This window comes from Carassius auratus, unplaced genomic scaffold (assembly GCF_003368295.1).
Source record: "Carassius auratus strain Wakin unplaced genomic scaffold, ASM336829v1 scaf_tig00214061, whole genome shotgun sequence".
NCBI classification, from domain to species: Eukaryota; Metazoa; Chordata; class Actinopteri; order Cypriniformes; family Cyprinidae; genus Carassius; species Carassius auratus.
This window is the reverse complement of record NW_020527507.1, coordinates 1-21,188: the sequence shown is the minus strand read 5'-3', so window position 1 is coordinate 21,188 and position 21,188 is coordinate 1. Positions and strand designations below refer to the sequence as shown.

The 21,188-nt window shown below is 35.5% G+C and overlaps 1 pseudogene; it reads right to left on the bottom strand.

The window, feature by feature from the left end:
- LOC113091071 (uncharacterized) overlaps positions 1 to 19,672 on the bottom strand; it is a 29,713-nt pseudogene extending 10,041 nt beyond the window's left edge.
- Positions 19,673 to 21,188: the final 1,516 nt, after the last annotated feature.

Genomic DNA, 21,188 nt, shown 5'->3' with positions numbered 1-21,188 from the left:
TAGATTCAGGGCAACATGCCGAGTCGACTGATATCCAATTTGACCATTTCGGCCATTTTGACTGTCGGCCATTTTTAATTTTGTGCTAAAATGCTGTATTTTAAGAACGCATCAGCAGATTGTTACGAAACTTGGTATGGTTCATCAGCACAATGTCCTGAAGGAGCGTGAGAAGTTTCAAAACAGCGCCACCTAGTGGTGATCTTCTTTTTTTAAATGCTTATAACTTTGGGTGTGGTTGACTTATTTTCACGAGACTCATCAAATTGGACTCCTGAAACCTTACCGAGTCCTATGATACCAAACATGCTAGGTTTTGCCTTTCGGTTTGTGTAGCGTTGTGATTTAGCGCTTAAAAAACATTTGGCTATATCTTCGAAACCGCTTGTCTGATCGAGACGAAACCACCGTCAGAAGTTCGGAAACATAGGTCGATAGCTAAACACCAATGCCCAAATGCCAAAATATTGATAGTAAGGGGTAGTAATATTCAATCAAAGTCAAGAGTCAGTCATTTTTTACGTGCTTTTTCATATAAATGTCTATAACTCTGAAGTGAATTGAGATATTTTCACCAAAATTGACACACATATGTATGGGCTCACTCTGAGCACACATAAAAAAAATGGTGGGACTGAGCCTCTTGGTGGCGCTATAATAGAACAAAACATGAAATTCTCATTGACTTCAATACAGTTTTGTGAAATAAAATGCTATACTAAACAAATGCATTGGTGTAATATTACGAAACTCAGAATGTGCCAACAACACCATCCCCTGAAGGTATTCAAAATATTTTGAAACAGCGCCACCTAGTGGTCAAAAGTTATAACTCAATTTACGTAAAGGCTAATAACTTTTGAATAAATCTGGCTATTGACATGACGCTGGTCTTTGTAGATTCCTTGGGTCAAGTCGAGAACATAGATACAAAGTTTTCCTTATTTGGCTGAACTTCCTGTCCGCCATTTTGATTAATGTTGAAAACCTACTTTTTCGAACTCCTCCTAGACCGTTTGTCAGATTTTCACCAAATTTGACGTGGCTCATCTTCAGAACATGCTGGCAAAAAGTTATGGATTTCGTGTCGACATACGAAACGGTTCTCATTTAGCTCATCAACAAATCTGCTTGAAGGGTGCCAAAATGCATTTGAGGCTGTATCTCTGCAAAGCTTTGACATATTTGCACCAAACTTTGTATGTGTCATCGACACCTCACACTGACCGTTCCAAACTAATTTGGTAACAGCACCACCTATTGGTTACACGTGATAAGCCAATAAATCCTATTACTAGTTGTTGTGTTGATTGTTTTCAAGCCATTTTGCCTAAAATAATCTTAAAACTGTCTTAATTACTCATTCCTGCCGTTCGTCTGAAGCTTGCTTCTGTAGTGCTTGGCCCCGTTATTGCTGCTTGCAGCTATATTTATTATTATTATTCTTCTTCTTCCACCCCAAGTCTATGGTAGCCCATAGAACCGATTGCGGGAAAGTTGTATAATTTGGCACACTAATAGAGGACTGTCTGAACATTAACCGTAGCAAATTTGAAGTCTCTAACTCAAACTCTCTAGCGCCACCAATTGTCTAAACTTTCAAAAACTTGATGCTAATAACTCTTGAACCGTAAGCCACAAAATGAAAATTCTTTTTTCCTGTGATTCCTTGGCTCATGCCGAGTCGAATGGACACCAAAATTCAAAAATCGCAAGGCTTAGTTTTTTCGCTATCGTCAATTGTTCGTAAAACCTACTTTTTCCAACTCGTCCTAGGCCGTTGCACCGATTGTCACGAAAATTGAATCAGATAATCTTCAGACCATGCTGGCAAAAAGTTATGGAATTCAAGTTGATTTCTCAAACCGTTTCCGAATAGCTCATGAACGAATTCTTCGAAAAGCACGCAAACGTGAACGTGTGACTATATCTCCGCAACGGTTTGGCCTATTGAGACCAATCTTGGTGGGTCTTATAACAAGCATTCCCTGGGACTACCTGCAGTGTTTCGGCGCTGTGCCCCCTAGTGGTCAGGAGATATGAAAAATGCATGTTTTTGCTCATAACTTCTGAACGGTTTTGCCAAAAATCACAAAAGTGGTGTCTTTAGATTCAGTGCATCATTCCGAGTCGAATGATACCGAATTTTGGGCGTCGGCCATTTTGGATTTAGATGTAAATTGCTGTATCTTAAGAATGAAGTTCCGTATCGTTTCGCAAATAATTACAAAAATGTCCGGCTCCATGCCCTGAATGTACACAAAAAAATTGGGGGCAGCGCCACCTTGTGGTCAATAGTTATAACGATTTTTTCGAAAAATGCTAATAACTTTTGCATACATTAGCCTATTGTAACAAAGCTGATGTTGATAGATTCCTTGGGTCATGCCGAGAACACCGATAACCCATTTGTCAATTTTGGCAAAATTTCCTGTCCGCCATTTTGATTCATGTTGAAAACCTACTTTTTCGAACTCCTCCTAGACCGTTGCTCAGATTTTCACCAAATTTGATTTGGATCATCTTCAGACCATGCTGGCAAAAAGTTATGGAATTTGTGTCGATACACGTAACCGTTTTCAATTAGCGTACCAACAAATTTGCTGGAAAGATGCCAAAATGCATTTGAGGCTGTATCTCTGCAAAGGTTGGAGATATTTACACAACACTTAATATGTGACATTGTCACATCACATTGACCACGCCACATCATTTTGGTCACAGCGCCACCTATTGGTCAAGAGTAATAAACCAATCAATAACCGCTAATTATTACATTTCCAATAATGCTAATAACTTTTGATTGCATTAGCCTATTATCATGAGACATGTCTCAAAATGTTCCTTGGGACATGCCGACAACATACATACCAATTATGTCATATTAAGCAAAACTTCCTGTCCGCCATTTTGATTCATGTTGAAAACCTTTTTTTTTAAACTCATCCTCAACCGTTTGTCTGATTTTCACCAAAATTGAATCAGATCATCTTCAGACCGTGCTGACAAAAAGTTATGGATTTCGTGTCAATAGACGAAACCGTTTTTGTACAGCGCTGCTTCAGATGTCAGGCATCTTCACAAAATGAGTCTGAGGCTATATCTCTGCATATATACACACACACACACACACACACAGAGAGAAGTACATGCCCACACATTTTGTTGTATGTAGATATTTGAAATAAATTATAGGTGACACACAACTCACAGAAAGACTTCTTTTCTTACATTTCTATGTCAGGTTTCATTGCATTCATATTCTGACATAATAGTAAACATTTGATATACATGTATGAATAAATTGTTGAACTTTCACTCAATGTGATCTTAAATGCTTGAACAGTAATATTAAATAATAGTAATATATATTTTTCTAGATGAATCAATCATCGAGACAATGAACTGTAATGTTTTAGTCTTTAGTGAGCCCATTAGTGGTCTTCCAGTGACATCTAGTGGTCGTAAATGCAATTTATCATACAACACTGTCTCTTTAACCTTTATAACTGTTATATGTTGTCTTAATTTCATTCCAAAGAAGCATACGCAATTTATGTATAATTTCACAGTCTAGATAATAGTACTGCACTGATTTTAAATAACCTAGATATGGCTGACAGTAAAAGAATAGAACAGAATTACAGACACACACAAACATGAAATGTTTAAACTACTATATTAATACTCAATAAGCATGCTTAAACCCACACACAGATGCACACATTTTGTTATATATATAGATAATTAAAATAAATTATGGGTGATAAAACCTATTGCAAGTCTTCTGTTTTTATGGGCTTCTATGTCATTTTTCAGGTTTCATTGCAATCATAATCTGGCATAATTATAAACATTAGATATATCTGTATGAATAAATTGGTAAACTTTCACTCAATGTGATCTGAAATGCTTGAACAGTAATATTAAATAATAGTAATATACATTTTTTTCTAGATGAATCCCTCAACAAGCCCATAAACTGTAATGTTTTAGTCTTTAGTGAGCTCATTAGTGGTCTTCCGGTGACATCTAGTGGTTATAATTGCAATTTTTTATTCAACACTGGGTTTTGAAGCTTTATAAATATTACAGTGTTCTTTTTTACCTAATCTCTGTTAAATTTTGCATGATTGTTTAGAAAAAATACAGATCTAATGCATGTGTGATTATATTACCCCTTTTTTTTTTGCAGTTTAATGCCATTCACAACAGAAATCTTTTGTTTTTTAGGCCTGTTTAAATCTTATCTAACCAAAGGACAAAATACAACATATTTTTTCAAAGTTATTGATCTAGAGAGTCCTGAGAATATTACTGCAGTGGTTTGATCAAGACTGAACAAAAAACCAGGTGACCCAAAACATTCAAATTCGTGGACCAATTTTACGAAAAAGGCTATAACACGGGAACAAAATGAGATATCTTCACCAAACTCAGAACTCATATGCATGATCAAAAACTTTAGTCAAATTATTATTTTTTTTCCATATCTGCCACTTGGTGGCGCTACAGGATGAAAAAAAATCAAATGGCTATAACTAAGCAACCGTTGATCCAATCAACTTGAAAATTGATATGGCCCAATGTGGCACAAGTGCTCTATGAGGAATTTCACTTATCTTAAAAAACATGGCCGCCATTGGCCAAACAACTTTAAGCACCTATTTGACAAGGTTAATGGAAGTCGATCGGAACGAAACTCGGTGGGCATGTTCGACTCATTGCCCTAAAGGTCTGTAAGTATTTTGAAAGAAATTGCCCACAACATTGTCACCTCCCACAGAACACAACAAAGCGATTTGATTACAGCGCCAACTATTTTCCAAAAATGATAATGCATCATTTTACTGGAGTTTTACTGGCTGTTTCAATTACACTCTTCCAATAATTGCTTTTCTTACTCGTTGCATTTGGTCTGATGCTCCATGCCATGCTTAGCTCCTCGCTGTGGAACTTTTATTAACGATTTTCAGCCATTTCAATTACAATCATGCAATTATTAATTTCATTATTCATTGTTGCATTTGGTCTGCTTAGCTCCTGATGTTGCCGCTGGAATGCTTGGCCCCGTGATTGCTGCTTGCAGCTATATTTATTCTTCCTCTTCTTCTTCCACCCCAAGTCTATGGTAGCCCATAGAACCGACTGCGGGAAAGTTGTATAATTTGGCACACTAATAGAGGACTGTCTGAACATTAACCGTAGCAAATTTGAAGTCTCTAACTCAAACTGTCTAGCGCCACCAATTGTCTAAACTTTCAAAAACTTGATGCTAATAACTCTTGAACCGTAAGCCACAAAATGAAAATTCTTTTTTCCTGTGATTCCTTGGCTCATGCCGAGTCGAATGGACACCGAAATTCAAAAATCGCAAGGTTTAGTTTTTCCGCTATCTTCAATTGTTTGTAAAACCTACTTTTTCGAACTCGTCCTAGGCCGTTGCACCGATTGTCACGAAAATTGAATCAGATAATCTTCAGACCATGCTGGCAAAAAGTTATGGAATTCAAGTTGATTTCTCAAACCGTTTCCGAATAGCTCATGAACGAATTCTTCGAAAAGCACGCAAACGTGAACGTGAGGCTATATCTCCACAACGGTTTGGCCTATTGAGACCAATCTTGGTGGGTCTTATAACAACCATTCCCTGGGACTACCTGCAGTGTTTCGGCGCTGTGCCCCCTAGTGGTCAGGAGATATGAAAAATGCATGTTTTTGCTCATAACTTCTGAACGGTTTTGCCAAAAATCACAAAAGTGGTGTCTTTAGATTCAGTGCATCATTCCGAGTCGAATGATACCGAATTTTCCCAATTCGGCCATTTTGGGCGTCGGCCATTTTGAATTTATTTGTAAATTGCTGTATCTTAAGAATGAAGTTCCGTATCGTTTCGCAAATAATTACAAAAATGTCTGGCTCCATGCCCTGAATGTACACAAAAAAATTGGGGCCTGGTCAATAGTTATAACGATTTTTCGAAAAATGCTAATAACTTTTGCATACATTAGCCTATTGTAACAAAGCTGATGTTGATAGATTCCTTGGGTCATGCCGAGAACACCGATACCCCATTTGTCAATTTTGGCAAAATTTCCTGTCCGCCATTTTGATTCATGTTGAAAACCTACTTTTTCGAACTCCTCCTAGACCGTTGCTCAGATTTTCACCAAATTTGATTTGGATCATCTTCAGACCATGCTGGCAAAAAGTTATGGAATTTGTGTCGATACACGTAACCATTTTCAATTAGCGTACCAACGAATTTGCTGGAAAGATGCCAAACTGCATCTGAGGCTGTATCTCTGCAAAGGTTGGAGATATTTACACAAAACTTAATATGTGACATTGTCACATCACATTGACCACGCCACATCATTTTGGTCACAGCGCCACCTATTGGTCAAGAGTAATAAACCAATCAATAACCGCTAATTATTACATTTCCAATAATGCTAATAACATTTGATTGCATTAGCCTATTATCATGAAACATGTCTCAAAATGTTCCTTGGGACATGCCGACAAAATACATACCAATTATGTCATATTAAGCAAAACTTCCTGTCCGCCATTTTGATTCATGTTGAAAACCTTTTTTTTTAAACTCATCCTCAACCGTTTGTCTGATTTTCACCAAAATTGAATCAGATCATCTTCAGACCGTGCTGACAAAAAGTTATGGATTTCGTGTCAATAGACGAAACCGTTTTTGTACAGCGCTGCTTCAGATGTCAGGCATCTTCACAAAATGAGTCTGAGGCTATATCTCTGCAAAGCTTTGTTGTAATTAAGCCAAACTTGTGTGTGCCATTGTCTAACATGGAGAATAGGCTCACAGACACTAACACACAGAAATGAAATGGTTCAACTATTATATGAATAATCAATAAGCATGATTACACACACACACACACACACACACACAGAGAAGTACATGCCCACACATTTTGTTGTATGTAGATATTTGAAATAAATTATAGGTGACACACAACTCACAGAAAGACTTCTTTTCTTACATTTCTATGTCAGGTTTCATTGCATTCATATTCTGACATAATAGTAAACATTTGATATACATGTATGAATAAATTGTTGAACTTTCACTCAATGTGATCTTAAATGCTTGAACAGTAATATTAAATAATAGTAATATATATTTTTCTAGATGAATCCATCATCGAGACAATGAACTGTAATGTTTTAGTCTTTAGTGAGCCCATTAGTGGTCTTCCAGTGACATCTAGTGGTCGTAAATGCAATTTATCATACAACACTGTCTCTTTAACCTTTATAACTGTTATATGTTGTCTTAATTTCATTCCCAAGAAGCATACGCAATTTATGTATGATTTCACAGTCTAGATAATAGTACTGCACTGATTTTAAATAACCTAGATATGGCTGACAGTAAAAGAATAGAACAGAATTACAGACACACACAAACATGAAATGTTTAAACTAGTATATTAATACTCAATAAGCATGCTTAAACCCACACACAGATGCACACATTTTGTTATATATATAGATAATTAAAATAAATGATGGGTGATAAAACCTATTGCAAGTCTTCTGTTTTTATGGGCTTCTATGTCATTTTTCAGGTTTCATTGCAATCATAATCTGGCATAATAATAAACATTAGATATATCTGTATGAATAAATTGGTAAACTTTGACTCAATGTGATCTGAAATGCTTGAACAGTAATATTAAATAATAGTAATATACATTTTTTCTAGATGAATCCCTCAACAAGCCCATAAACTGTAATGTTTTAGTCTTTAGTGAGCTCATTAGTGGTCTTCCGGTGACATCTAGTGGTTATAATTGCAATTTTTTATTCAACACTGGGTTTTGAAGCTTTATAAATATTACAGTGTTCTTTTTTACCTAATCTCTGTTAAATTTTGCATGATTGTTTAGAAAAAATACAGATCTAATGCATGTGTGATTATATTACCCCTTTTTTTTTTGCAGTTTAATGCCATTCACAACAGAAATCTTTTGTTTTTTAGGCCTGTTTAAATGTTATCTAACCAAAGGACAAAATACAACATATTTTTTAAAAGTTTTTGATCTAGAGAGTCCAGAGAATATTATTGCAGTGGTTGGACAAGACTGAACAAAAAACCAGGTGACCCAAAACATTCAAATTCGTGGACCAATTTTATGAAAAAGGCTATAACTCGGGAACAAAATGAGATATCTTCACCAAACTCAGAACTCATATGCATGAACAAAAACTTTAGTCAAATTATTATTTTTTCCATATCTGCCACTTGGTGGCGCTACAGGATGAAACAAAAACTAAAATGGCTATAACTAAGTAACCGCTGATCCAATCAACTTGAAAATTGGTATGGCCCAATGTGGCACAAGTGTCTATGAGGAATTTCACTTATCTTAAAAAACATGGCCGCCATTGGCCAAACAACTTTAAGCACCTATGTGACAAGGTTAATGGAAGTCGATCGGAACGAAACTCTGTGGGCATGTTCGACTAGTATTTTGAAAGAAATTGGCCACAACATTGGGTTGTGGAAATACTGTAAATGATTTTAAAGCAGCAAATAAGAATTTTAGAATGATTTCTGAAACATCATATGACTGGAGTAATGATTAAAAAAAAACAGCCTTAAACTCACAGGAATTAATTACATTTATACAAGTATAGTAATATTATTTTACAATATTATTGCTTTTGCTGTTAAATGAAGTTAATGCAGGCTTGGTTAGCAGAAGATAATTATTTGAAAGTCATTAGCAATCTGTTGAAAACATTCTGAGTGATATACTATAGTGTTATACTATTGCCATACACTTGCTTTTTAAATGAGAAACAGGTATGTCATCAGCTAGAGAGAAAAACACAGAAAAATCTGACTACACCCAAATGACACTCCGAAGCTCTTATTGTTAAAAATTAACACATTTAAATATGCATCTTATATTGTAATAATACTATTGTCCTGTTAAACTAATAGAATTGTGGTAATTAAAGTTCATGCTAAGTTTGAAAACATTAGTCATTAATGATGTTGATCTCTTTTGGTCATTAAGGCTGTATTTATTAGATCAAAATAAAGTAAAAGCTATAATATTATTACATATATTAAATATATATATATATATATATATATATATATATATATATATATATATATATATATATATATTAAAGTGTCATAAAATATATCACTTGATCTTACAGACATCATTACAATAATTTGATGCTCAAGAAACAATTCTGATTATTATAAATGTTGAAAAGAGTCGTGCTGCTTCATATTTTATTATTCAGAATTCTTTGATAAATAAAAAAGTTTAATAAACAGCATTTTTTTCCATTTACCAAATATATGTATAAAAATTGTTAAAGCATTTATTTAATAGAAATATTTGAAAAAAAAAATGTCTTCATTTTTGTTTCAACAAAAATGTTAAGCAGTAAAAAATGTTTTTAACATTGATAATAAATGGTAAATGTTAAGCAGTAAATCAGCCTATTAGAATGATTTCTGAAGCATCATGGATCACTGAAATTTCTTTTTGAAAACAAATGTTGCGTTTCCAAATGTAAATTAAAGCAACTGTGCCGCAGCTAGCATTTACAGTTAGTCGACTCTGAAAACATAGCACTATTATAGCAAACAAGAATCGCGTCAGACTATAGCCTGCATTTATATAATTACATTACAACCATTGTGTATTTCATTACAGTAGTAAGCAATCTCATATTCTCTGAAGTATTTATAAAAAAGTTACCTTCAGCGCTGATTCTGTCCTGTGGTGCTTTGAACCATTTCAACCTGCAGGTGGCGCCGCGAGCCGGTATAGTGCTCTCGGCACTCATTTCCCTCGTTTTATCCTTTTGACAGTTTCTTTAAAAGGCATTTGCGAGATTTCAATCATCATGCAGTAACCAATAACCAATTCCCAACCGTTTTACATTTAATTTCATTTAATACTTCTGTTGTTGTTACAACATTGTTTTACAAAAAATTGATTTTGAAATCAAAAGATCAATGGCAAAACAACAGTAAATACAAACCTTTTTATAAATTATATAAAAAATAAATTTTTTGGAATTTATTGACATCAAGTAGTATTTTTTATTAAAGAAATGTTAAAATAATTAAATCAGAATAATAAAGAACATACATACAATTTTATAATTAATCTGCAATGATTAATTTGGCATTAGGTAAAGTGTTTCTAAAAACAAAACAAATAAAAAAAGTTGTATATTTTTAAAACTTCACATTGTATAAACTGTAAGTTTATGTTTTAAAGTAAAATTATTAAATAATACAAAGTTTAAGGTACAAAACACCTGTATGCAGCCCTTCTTAAATGCTTTGCTCAAGCATATTGTAATATTTATGTCAGCTAGGGAAGCATAGGTTTGGTAAACACTTCTTTTATTAATCCAGTATATAGAAGATGAATGAAAGCCCAGGCAATAGAAACCAACCAACCAAACAAACAAAAAACCAACAAGAACTAAATAGCTTAGGAAAGCTAAGATACTAATATTGAACTGCAAAAAATAGTATAAATACACAGAAATAACCATAAATTAACCAAACACAGGTCAGCATAATGGATAACTGATTAAACAAATCAGAACACAGTATAAATACATATATAGGCACAAAAAAGAATCCAATAACAGTCCTACAGCAGAAACAGAACATTACAGTACCCTTCCAAAAGGCTATTACTGATGATTATGACTGATCTTTATTAACTATGATACTGCATTGTGGAGCGTCAGACTGTGCAGACTCAGAAAGGCTGTATACCAAAATGAATGGAGGCAGGCGGATGAAGATCCACGGTGATGCAGCGGGACTGAAGGGCCAAGGTTGACGTAGATGATCTACAGACCAAGGTAGAGCCAGAGGGAGTGATGAAGATGCTGCAGCTGAAGACATGGAGTACAGCAGATCCAAATGATTGGAGAGTGCAGGCGAAGTCATTTGTTTTAAAGTAGAAGTTGTTGCATAATGTGTACTGCGCTATAGTCCAAAAACACAATACATATTTCTTTATTGCACATTTATACATTGTTAAGATAATTAAGAAATAATATGCATGTGCAAAACATTATTTTTCAGTAGCATACTTACAGCATATTTCTATAAAGATATCTTGCTTGGCAATACTGGAAGCTTCTTTGATCGAGCCGGAGAGATGGAGACCCACTGTAGAGCCTTAGATAATGCAAAGCAGGACGTAGCTGGGTAGGTGGAAGACCAAGGCAAAATCAGGAAGGCTGAAGTTCAAGATATTGACAAAGTGCTTGAGAACCAGCGTAATGGTACTGGACTGTAGGGCCAAGGTGGAGAAGGAAAATCAGCAAACCGAGGTGTAGCCGGTGGGAATGATGAAAAAGCCGGAGCTGGTGGAATAGAGAACCTATGTGGAGCTGAAGAATTGGAGGGTGACATGATATTTCATTTCCTCATAGTCTTACAACACAATGAAACAAAAGTATTGTTGTTTATTGTATAGTTTTATGCAACAATTAAATCTATTCATGAATAATTTACATATAAATAGCATTTATAAATAATATTTTAAAGTTTTTGTGAATAGTAAATATGCTTACATGCAGTCCTTGTGAAGATGTTTTTGTTGAGTAAGAAGTGAGGGATGTCTTCATGAAGCTAGATGACTGGAGATCTCTGTTGGAGTCTGGAGCAAAAAGAATGAATAATCAGGGTGATTCCATTGGACTTGAGGGACAAAGTGAAGATGGAAGATCTGTGGACAAAGTGGAGCCAGTGGGATTTTTAAATTATAAATAATAAAAACACACAGCAAGTCTTTATGAAGATGATATTTTTGTTCAGCAAGAGTTACCTTGATGGAGCCAAACAGATGAGGTGCCGTGGTGGAGCCAGAGAGACAGAAGACCAAGTCAGAGTCAGAAAGGCTGGGCACTAACATGGAGATAGAGGGCTAGAAAACAACAAGGATGCTGTTGAACCACAGGGCCAAGGTGGAGTCAGAAAATGTGCAGACCGATGTGGAGCCGATGGGAATGAGGATCATGGTGGAGCAAGAGAGATGAAGGATGTCAGTGGAACTGAAGGATCTGAGGCTGCAGTTATATCCATAGGCCTGGAAGTCTATTGTGAACCCAGTGGATGACAAACCAGGGTGGAGTCAGAAGGATGAGGGAGTCCGGTGAAACAGAGGCATGACTGGCCACAGTAGAGCCAGAGAAAGAACAAGCCATGGTCGCCAATGACAATGAAACACAACTAAACATCTTAGCAAACTGAGACAATAGTAATAAACTAAAGAAACTAATGAGCTGGAATACACTGAGATAAAGATGAACTGAAATAAAGAATCTTGAACCACCAAGTTTTCAATCCAGCACTTGAACTTTGGTTATTATGCAAAACCACAACAATGGGAGTTGACATTATGTGGTTAGATATAACTGTAATGTACACATAAAAAACCAAATGGCATATACAATTGTAAATGCAATATCATTTTTTTTTTTTTTTTTTTTTTAAACAGGAGAAGATCACTTAAGCAGACAAAGGATCAGATGCTTAAATATTTTTTACAAAGGTTGAGAAGTTCAGTTTTCTGTAAACTCCAGATTTTGTGGCTTGAGAAAGATTTCTGCTGGGAAATGTGAAAGTAAATCCACACTTTTTAGGCATCTTACATTTTGTTTTTAAAATTTACTGAAATGTATAAATGAAATCAGCACTACATAAAATTAATAAAGACATTACATCGTAGATAATTAAAACAGTGCTGTAAGTAGAACTACATAGCTGCAAAGTATTAAGCATTAAATGTTCTGTACAATGGCAATTTTGAATAAAGAAACCAGACTTTAGCAAATTCAGGAAAATCAAAGTATAATGTTCCTACTTTACAATACATTTATTTTTTATGTAAATTCATCTAAGAAAACATTAATTTTAAAAGATGGTTCTACTTACACACTGACATAATTTTCACCAAATGCAACTACTTTACAGCATGAATTTACCATATAGATAAATATACTATATTATATATATATATATATATATATATATATATATATATATATATATATATATATATATATATAGTAGACTGTTATTTAAAAATGTCAAGAAAATAAATGTATTCAATTTGACCTACCTAAACCTAGAATCTGACGACCCAATATAATAGTCTGGTACCATTCAAATGTCAAGCTATGGCCATGCTATAAAGTCATTGCACTAATGGGTGTGGTTTCGCATAATAGCCAAAACTTGCAGATTCAAGCTTTAAAAAAAGAAAAGAAACAAAAATGAGACCTGGGTTGGCTGACTCAAAAAAAAAAAAAAAACGTAATCACACAAAATAAATAAGTCAATAAATAAAAACAGTCAAAAGATGGGGGAAAATAAATAACCTACAGCATTATGTTATCGTTTACTGGTAAGAATAGAATAGAAAAATTAACCATTGTTAGGGTTTAACAACAAAAGTCACAAAAATAAAAATTGTGAAATGGACAATAATTCATTGCAGTTTTGGAACATTGGAAGTGCTGGACAGTTTTGATAAATGCCTTTAAGTGCAGACTTATAATTCATAATTAATTAGCTTGGTAAAGTCTGTATATATCTATATCTATAAATATTATTTGCACTTATTAACATGATGTCATTCATCAATTTCAGCAACATGTCCTACTCAAAATCCATTTCTCTGACTATGGATTGTGGGATTGATTGACACAGCACAAAATAAACAAAAATACTGAATAATGATGATAATAATTAATTAATAAAACAAAATATTTACATCTTTGCAAATATACATTAGGAAGTCTGAAAACACATTTGTTGATTATAACTTTATTAACTAATAAAGTTATTAATATGGTTACTTTATAAAACATATTTTATATTAATAATATAAATATAATAAATATTATACATTTATAATATTATAATAATAATTTAAGATAATGAAAATATTATAATAATTTGGTCTAATTCCAGAGATAATACATGCAAATAAACAACAACCTGCCCCTGCAGTGAGAGTAACTCTAGATAGCCTTGAGCCAAATCACATGTCCTCAATGGTGGCAGTGAATCATTCCCAACTTGGAGAACAAGTGATAAAAAAATTGCAAGTTTGGTTAAGTTATACTTGAGAAGTTGTTGAGATGCAAACTTAGAATCATTTAAAAATGAAACCTGTGCCAATCAACCCCTGTGTCAGCCAACCCAGTCTCCAGAACCTCCCGTCCCCAGGGAGCCGCCTCGTCTTATGTCTTGCCTCCCTGCCCACCCCCCTTCACACACATATCCTCATACATGACTTTGATTACAACAGTGAAATGAGTATTTCCTGACGAATATTTTGCCAGAAAGTTTGCACAACATTGACACTTATACCTTCCTTATTATGTTCCCTTTTCTATGGTTTGATTTTCAACATCACAACAGTGAAACAAGTATTGCCTCATGAAAACTATAGTACGTTTGCACAACATTGACACTTATACCTTCCATATCTTTCGTATAAACATGGTCTATTAATGTTCCCTTCTCTGTGGTTGGACTTTGAACGTGTTGATTGTATCCATGTTCTTCCATGAATTTCAGAACTGTAGATGAAGTAAAAATGTCTTCGTTAAAGTCTCCCATGATTATTTTCTGTCCCGGATGCTTTTCCATCTCTTCAATAACATGTATTAGCTGCTGTCGAAACATGTCAGTTTTATATGAACTGGGCCTATACAAAAGCGCAGCAGTCAAATTGACATGTGGAACTATAAAGTATAAACATTCTAAGTTCCAGCGCTCAGGAGTGAAAACATTACACTCGACTTTCTCAGAACAATACATTCCAACTCCACCACCTTTCTGATGTTTTAATTGGGTAAAAAGAGCTGTACTGTTGTCATAACACTTAGCTCTTGGGTTGTGCTTGAACACAAATTCTGGTATTTGTGGTTCCTGTGCTTTCTCGTCAGCATTTAGCCATGTTTCTGTCAAACAAATACAGTCAGTGTTCATCAGAACTGTATGCGCAAGAACATCTTGAAAGTGAGCTTTCAGACTTTGTACATTAAGCAGTGCTATTTTGAATGTACCATGGGACTTAGTGGAACTGTCCTTTTCCAACAGAAATTTTGTCATATCTTTCATAGCCAACTCAATTTTGTCATTACAAAATATAGCAGACTCTTTAAAGTCCTCAATGATTAATCCACTAAGAGATCTTACTCGGCTCAAAGCAACATATGCTTGCCCTGCTGTAAAGATTTTCTTAAGTGACACAACTGCTCTGTCTACTGTGAGTCCTTGCACTTTGTGAACTGTACATGCCCAAGCCAATCTGAGAGGAAACTGACGTCTTATACCACCATCGTTTGTGACATGGTCTTCTTGTACTTCAATAACTGTTGAATTTTGGGAAAATCTCTTTCTTGTTTTAGATCTTTGAATTTTACCAACGTTTGCATTATCAAACTCCACATGTATAGCTGATGGGAAATCATCATTATCATTTTGACTTTCACTTACGTGGACAACTGTACCAAACGCTCCATTGACAAGACCGTCAGCAACATCAATATTTTTTTTTAACATAACCCTTGCTCCAATACCCAGCGAAACAGATTTAGACAAACACGAGTTGAAAACTTTAGTATGAAATCCAACTTTACGTTCCATTCGTCCAGTTTTTGACATAATCTTGAGCATGTATACTGATTGCCTCTGGGCAACATTCATGTAGTCTTTCGATGTTATATTTATCAACTTCAGCATTTGTAGCAAATATGTGAATATCATTACACTTCTTCCCTGTTTCACATTTTTTCAACATAGCAATGTCATTAGACAAAAGGGATTCCCCTTTCTTGTGTACTCTCAGTCGATTTAACATTTCAGCAAAACTCGGATCTTGTTGTCTAACAACTTTAGTTAATTCTGCAACTTGAAAGTTATTCTCCCAGAGGTTCACTCCTTTTGTATCAGCATAGAGAGCAGTTCCTTTTACTGGAGGAAGTTGATAGAAATCCCCAACACAAAGAATACTGACTTTTCCAAAGAGAGAGTAGTCACCAGTTTGTTTTATCTGTCGTAGTCTTCCATGAATGTATGACAAAAGACGATGGTCAACCATAGACACTTCATCAATAATCAAAATATGCAACGAACCCAATTTTGTACGTAATGAGTTTATTTTATTATCGCTAAGAGGTTGATATGGCAGTCTGACATTTGCACCAATTGCGAAATTATTATGAACAGTTCCGCCTCCGATTCCAAAGCTGGCAACACCCGTCGATGCGGTCAAAAGTACAGTAATATCATCAGGATTCTCAGAAAGCTGAGACAACAGTCTAGTAGATTCATATTGTATTGCTTTAATTAGATGACTTTTTCCTGTGCCTGCTCCACCAGTAAGAAATAATCGAAATGGTTCAGGATTTTGTCCAAGTACTTTCTGTAGACACCACTTCTGCACTTTGTAGAACACAGCAGATTGTTCCTCGTTTAACGACCTTAGTAAATGCAACGCCTCATCTCTAGGCATTGTAGTGTGATTCGTTTCAATGGTGCACACAGTTTGAGGGTTTGCTGTAAGATCTGGAATAAGTTCTTGACTGTCATCTTCATCAAGCAGTAGTTTGTCCTTCATCAGGTCTATGCATTCATCACGCTGTTTCTCAGTTTCAGGACATATCTCAGCCCAGGCATCTTCTAAATCAAGATTTTGCTCCAAAAGCTGTTTAGCTTCATCTATTTTGTCACTTTCCTTTTCAAATAATGCTCTGTTGCCATCAACATCTGATTTCACTTGTTTCAGTTCACAACCAATTTTTATGACACCGCTGTTGTAAAACTCTTCATAAGTGTTATACTTGCTAGGCTTCAGATCAGACTCATCATAATGTGGTAAGAAAAGCTGCAACAATGAATGATAATATTTTTCTGGATCTTTTGTGGGAGAAAACCTAGGATATCTCACTACTGCAGGTTCAGTTCTTGTCCTCCGTTTTACATGGCCGTTGTTGTTATTCAGTTTAATTATTTCATTTTCTGCTGTTTTGTTTTGTGAGGAAACCTCTGATTTTGCCAGAACTCTGTACTCAGAACAAAAACTGGCGAGACATAGATTTTCTAGTGGTTCTTTCTCTGGTCTGTTCTTATATCTGTCAGTGATACTTGTCATCCAAAAATTGCTTTCATCATCACACTGGTCATTTTCCACTTTATTTTGAAGCACATGCAAAGGCAAACTCATCTTTACAGGATTTTGTCCTATTGGAATAAACTGTACTTTGCGGGAACATTCCTTCAAATGCATGCCTGTCAGCCTGTACACCGCCTCTTGAGCAGAAATTTCTCTGTTGTGCAGATACATGCTTCCCAACTGTTTTAATGATGCTTTAGCTTCAAGATTTCCATTCATTGCTTCATTTTGTGCACGCTGAAGCAGAAGTCCCATTTCTTGTTCTGCTTTTGTGATATAACTAAGTATATAGACCACTACAGAAAAGGCATCTGTGACATACTGAATGTCCATATTTCCTTGCCAAGCACGCAGCAAATCTCTGTTGTATTGATTTACCCAAACATCTTTTGGGTTTCTTTTCAAGACAATGCTTTTCTTTTTGGAACATTCATTGTATGCTTTTTCAAACATAGTTTGATTAATCCCAATAGATGAAAAAAAGGCATCAACAGAATCAAAATTCACATCAGAATTTAAAGCAGCTTTGACTTTCTTTATAATTTCACTGGCTGTGGTATCTTCACCCTTGCCTTTCGAGTCATCTGCATTTCTTTCTCTTGTAATGAAGGTCCGACTAGATGGCGGTCTTGGAAAATTAAATCTACAAACTGTATTTTTCTTCCGGGCATGTTTTTGAATGTCTTGTACTGTGCTTCTGAACACTGTTCACTGTCTCATAAAGTACAGTGTCATTTTCTGGTGGTGTCTCACAAGTGATGTAGGTGTCAATAAAATCAGCAACCACTGCATCATTATCTGCATCATGATCATTGAGCTTCGGAGCATCTTCCACCCAAAACAGACAGTGAACATGAGGAGAACCACGTTGTTGGAATTCAACACGATAAAAGTAGTCTTTTATCTTGCCAATAGGCTTGGCTGGTGACATTATGACATCTTTTAGAAAACAATGCCATCTGTGATCAAACATCCTTGCAGCAGTGACAGGATTTCGTCTTATGAGTCCACATTTTTCGGACCAGTCGAGCTCATCAACATTTATTTGTTTACCCTCTTGTTTAATGATGGTGTTGAGCATTTCAGGCCATCTCATATCAGCAGAACTGAAAGATGCAAAAAATGTCGGTATGCCTAGTTGTCTAATAAGAGCAAACAGATCTTTTTGAGTAGACATCCAATAGGGAGGCGTCCCTCTTACTGGTCTTAAGAACTTATATCCTTCATCATATTGAGTATTCTTTGCAAAGAGTCTGAGTTTGTTAGCATATCTGGTGTGATCTTTAGACAGTTTTCTCTGAACCTTTCCTCAGTGCAATTGAGACATTTGATATAATTTGATCAACTTCTGATATATATTGTGCATAAAAAAGAAAGTCTGTGCTCTGTGCAAAACGTCCATCTGCATTTAGTATTCTTGCTTTTAAGTATCGTGTCAATGTGATTTTTTCCTGTCTTTCATCGTGAAATGTCGGACCACCAGTAGGATAGAGAACAGGGAAACACTTTGCCTCATTGGATTTATCAGACAGCAGCCTAACAGGACTGTTACTTCAGCTGGAGCTACGTTTAGTACATCTTGAAAATGTTGATCAATTATTTCTGAACCAATGTCAACAGGTTGCAGTGATGTGTCTGACAAAAGACCACTTTGTTCTTTAATATATGTTATATCTTCCTCTGGATCATCTGCAGCTTCTTCCTCATCTTCATTTTTATCTGTTAAATCTTGTTTCTCCATTTCAAAATCATCAGCCTCATTCTCTACTTCATCGTCTGCATTTAAAGAGTTTACCCACTGCTCATTAAACTCCACATCATTATACCACTTATTATGTCTCACCAAATAAGACAGCGCATGTCTGACACGATCAGTGCTGACACATTTATATTCATAGTGGCCCTTATACGTTAATTTTCGTTTCAGTTTTATTCTTATCATGTGGTCATCACATTCATTACGTGGAAGAATATTGAGACATCTGCGATATTAACAGGGACCGAGACAACCGGGCCGGTGGCAGCCTTTCTGATTTCCACGAGGAAGACAAAGCAGCTTCATAAAAGGAATATTGCGCTGCGATAAGATGTTCCTCCAATGAGTTAGACCTTTTTAGCTCTTTGGGAATGTCCACCAAATGCCATGTTGTTTGCGGCACTCTCTTCAGGCAATTTTCCACCAAGGAATTTTACGATGGCATGTGTAGCAAATCACAATTTACGAGCTCATTACCTGATAAATGGCATCTATTCTCACATTCATTATTGGCATGTGTGTAAATACTTTTCTGTGATGCATCTTTCAGCCAAATCTGTGATTTGTTGACCTCTGATTTATAGCAATCCCTTTTACATTCAATAACCTGTTTTTCTAAACAACAAACGATGACATACAGAGCAAACAAATTCTGGACTGTACTGACTTCTTGATGGAACTGATTAATAGTGAAATCGATATCTTTCTGTCTTTCCCTCTGTTTTGCAGAAATTTCAGATCTTTTTTGTATGACACTCATTCGAAAGTTTGCATTGCCGTGGTATTTCGTTTTAGAGTATTCACGTACACTTGCTTTAAAGGTGGGTTTTTTTTATATTTATTCTTTGAATATTCACATACATTTGCTTTAAAGGTTGGGTTTTTGCGATATTTATTCTTTGATTTTTCACGTTTTGACTGCTGTACATTAGTATTTTTCTTATATTTATCTCGAAGATTATCAAGTTTTTTCTGCTTAAAATCACTATCTTCACAGTATTTCTTTCTAATGTTCTCAATCTTTTTATTCCTGTAATGACTGTCTTCACAGTATTTTGATCTTAAGCTGCCTATTTTTTTCTGTCTGAAGTCGGAGTCGGTGTGGTATCGGTCCCGTTGTCTTTTACTCTTAGAATAGTCTGCAGTGTCATCTAATTTTCTTTTTCGCAAATTGCGACTTTTGCTCTGATCATCCACTTCAGTATTACATGCTTCTGCACAGACATTTTCTTGATTTTTATGTTTAAACACACGTAACAACTTCATAGTGATTTCCATTGCAGTGCTTCAAATAGATTGCGTTATCTGTAAATAAACTGTTCGGTAGGTATGTGTGTATTCCATCTGTCATCATTAAAGGTCATTAAATTTATTTTTAAAAGGTCAGCTGCACAAATATTTCAACATGACTGCCCCACGTTCCAGAAAAATACATTTTAGACCGAGTCACATAATCTTTCACTGATCTGTATTCTTCTGATAGATATCTCACGAATCTAGAACTGTTAGCTTCCAGATGTTTGACAACTGCGCGTCTAATTGTCAGGTGTTTCTCTTGGTTTCCGCAAACAGCTTCGGCTATTGACCTAAACAAGCAATTACCATCTCCTTTAATACACTTTGTTTTGCACGGTACTCCTAAAGAAGAAGAATGTGTATCTAGAACACCAACGCTTTCATTAGTCAGTCGTAAACGTGCACACAGAGCGTCCTTATCTGCTTTATTTAATGGTTTGAAACTGAATTCAGCATTCACTGTATCTCCGATGATGATGACATCATCCAATGATAAATTCGCTTCCTGATCTGCAGAGTTTAAACTCAACTCGGTATTCACTGGGTCTGCAATAATGACATCATTCAACGTGCTAACATTTGCAAGTTTTGACTCAGTTTGCACTCGTCTCTTTTTCTTACTTGAATCCAAGTATGTCTGATCCAGTTTGTACGCACTTGCTTGCTTGTCTCCACGTCTGCGTTTACCGTGGTCTTTGATACACTTACTGTGCTCCGCTGTGCTTGTAGCTAAATCATGCGCGACACCTACTTTCTCTTTTTGTTTACCATGTTCTCGCACACACTCGCGATCCTCCACTGTGCTTCTGGGTGAAACATGACTGGCACTGGCTTCCTGAATCAGACTCAGAACTTGTCTCAATAGTTGTGGTCTTACCAATTACCGTTGCTTTCACAGA